The 3,077-nt window shown below is 45.0% G+C and overlaps 1 protein-coding gene across 7 annotated transcripts in view; it reads left to right on the forward strand.

Moving 5' to 3' along the window:
- Window positions 1-3,077, forward strand: part of LOC108307919 (NADPH--cytochrome P450 reductase) — a 103,078-nt gene that overhangs the window by 91,572 nt on the left and 8,429 nt on the right. The window lies entirely within an intron of this gene.

Here is a 3,077-nt window from a genome sequence, read left to right on the forward strand (position 1 = left end):
TGCAGTGGTGCGATCTCAGCTCACTGCAATCTCCGCCTCCCGGGTTCAAGCAATTCTCCTGCCTCAGCCCCCTGAGTAGCTGGGACTACAGGTGAACACCACTATGCCCGGCTGATTTTTGTATTTGTTTAGTAGGTGGGGTTTCACCATGTTAGCCAGGCTGGTCTCGAACTCCTGACCTCAAGTGATCCGCCCACCTCAGCCTCCCAACGTGCTGGGATTACAGGCCTGAGCCACTGGACTCAGCCAATTTAACTGTTCAGTTTTAGGCATCAGTACTATATTTACATGGTTAAAATAAAAACATCCGCTGTTTGGTGGAAAACTCCCCTCTGCTGACCACTCATCCCCACTGTTCTTATTTTTTATGGATCCTTCTAGAGTTCCTGTATGTACATACAAATAAAAGAGACCCTTATTTTCACTTCTCTTATTTTTTAATTTAAAAACCTCCCTTTTTTTTTTTTAGAGGATCTCACTGTATTGCCCAGCCTGTAGTGCAGTGGCACCATCATAGCTCACTGCAGCCTCAAACTCCTGGGCTCAAGCAATCCTGCTACCACAGCCTCCCAAGTAGCTGGGACTATAGATACGCACACACGACCACGCTTGGCTAGTTTTTAAATTTATGCTTCGTAGGAACAGGTTCTCTCTGTTACCCAGGCTGGTCTCGAACTCCTGGCCTGAAGCAGTCCTTCTGCCTCAGCCTCCCAAAGTGCTGGGATTACAGGTGTGAGCCATCGCATCTGGCCTACACTTTTCTTGAAACACAGAAGGTGGCATATTACATGTATTGTTCCAGAACTTGCTTTAAAAATATATATATACATATATGTGTCTGTGTGTCATATATGTTATCTGTATATGTGTGTGTAATATATGTTTTATATATATGTCCCAGAGATCCTTCCACATCAATACAAAGATTCTGCCATTATTTTATTTTAACATTCTTTGAGTCCAAAACTCGAATTCAGCTGCCATCATCATTTTAGCTGTATCATGATTCCATCGTATGGCCGTCTGGATGTGCTGTAATGTGTTTAACTCTGTCCCGTGAAAGGTGGGCGCTGGCGATATTTCCGCTCTTTGGCTGTTAACAACAGTGCTGCTGTGAATATGTAGCTCAGTTTGCACCTTCACAAACACAAAGCACTCCCGGCAGTGGGATTGCTGATGGGAAGGTAGATGTGTTTTCAGTCAGGATAGCAGCTACCAAATCGTTCCTGTAGGCGTCACACCGTGGCTTGCGCTCAAGAATAGCGACGTGTGAGGAAACTCTTCCCCACAGCCTTGCCAACAGTTTATGAAAATTTAGATTTTTGCCAGTTTTCTAGGTTACAAAAAAAGAAAAAAAAAACTGTATAGTTGTAGTTTACATTTTTATGAATGAGACTAAGGAGGTTTTTACCCATCTAGATAGCTTCTTTTTTTGTTGTTTTTTTTTGTTTTTTTTCTGGTGAGACAGGGTCTCACTTTGTTGCCCAGGCTGGAGTGCAGTGCCATGGTGTGATCTCAGCTCACTGCAATCTCCTCCTCCCAGGTTTGAGTGATTCTCCTGCCTCAGCCTCCCGAGTAGCTGGGATTACAGGCATGCACCACCACACCCAGCCAATTTTTTTGTATTTTTAGTAGAGACAGGGTTTTGCCATGTTGCTCAGGCTGGTCTCAAACTCCTGGGCTCAAGTCGGGCTGCTATCTCGGCCTCCCAAAGTACTGGGCTTACCGAAGTGGGCTGCTGCGCCTGGCCCCGTAAGTTTTATTTTGTATGAGTTGGGATTCAGTGTGAAAACTAGAGACTACTTCAGGCATTTTAATCTGGAAGGGATGTCACACAGGGAAGGGGGGCGCTCACTCCCCTGTTACTGGAGGAGCTGAAGAGACAGATTTGAGGTTGGTCTCTAAGATATAACAGAAGTGACCTTCAAGGTAGCTGCTCCCTTCGAATCCAGTCTGAAACTGTTGAGTTCAGAACGCACGATGTGTAGCTGTGATCCAGGAGTGGAAGCTGCTACTTTTTTGTTTTGTTTTGCTTTGTTGAGATGGAGTCTCACTCTGTTGCCCAGGCTGGAGTGCAGAATCTTGGCTGACTGCAGCCTCTGCCTCCTGGGTTCAAGTGATTCTCCTGCCTCATCCTCCTGAGTAGCTGGGATTACAGGCATGTGTCACCATGCCCAGCTGATTTTTGTATTTTTAGTAGGGATGGGGTTTCACCATGTTAGTCAGGCTGGTGTCGAACTCCTGACCTCGTGATCCGCCTACCTTGGCCTCCCAAGATTAGAAGCTATTTCTGGAACTGCCTCTGAACATCTCATAAGCCAGTAGCCAGGACTGGGAACTTGCTACCAAAACGATTAGAAATCCCGCAGGCACTGAAGAACAGGCACCCCAGAGAACCTCTTATCAGCATGAGGGGCCAGGAAGCCTTTGCCTCCCTTCCACGCTTCAGATCTGACAAAGCACGTCCAATTGGCTGAACTGAATTGACTGTAACTCCAGCCCTAAGGGGCCCTGGGGAACAGGATATCAGGCTTTCCAACAGCTGCTGTAGGAGGAGGGTGGTTGGAAGAGCATGTGAGCCAACCCCCAGCACCTTTTCTTGTCTACAGTTTTATAGTGAATATGTATGATAATCAACCAGAAAAACACACCCAGAACTCCCCATTCGGAGACCCTTGGTATATTTCTTGCCAGTTTGTTTTCTTTGTGCATGTGGGTTAGAAATAAAATATGTATGTTTTGATATACATATCTATTATTTATATAACAATGGGATTGTACAGCCAGCCCTGCATATCCTTGAGTTCTGAGTTCATGAATTCAACTGCAGATTGAAAATATTTGGAGAAAAAATGACAGTCACATTGTCATGTGACTGTTCCCTAGCACTACAGCATAGCAGCTGTTTACATTTACATTGCATTAGGTATTGTATTAATAAGTAACCTAGAGATGATTTAAAGTATGTGAGAGGATGTGTATAGGTGAAATGTAAATACTACACCATTCTATACAAGGGACCAAGGCATTCATGGGTTTTGGTAACTGTGGGATGTCTTGGAACCAATCCTCCACAG

The sequence above is a fragment of the Cebus imitator genome, unplaced genomic scaffold (genome assembly GCF_001604975.1).
Source record: "Cebus imitator isolate Cc_AM_T3 unplaced genomic scaffold, Cebus_imitator-1.0 Scaffold82, whole genome shotgun sequence".
Lineage (NCBI taxonomy): Eukaryota > Metazoa > Chordata > Mammalia > Primates > Cebidae > Cebus > Cebus imitator.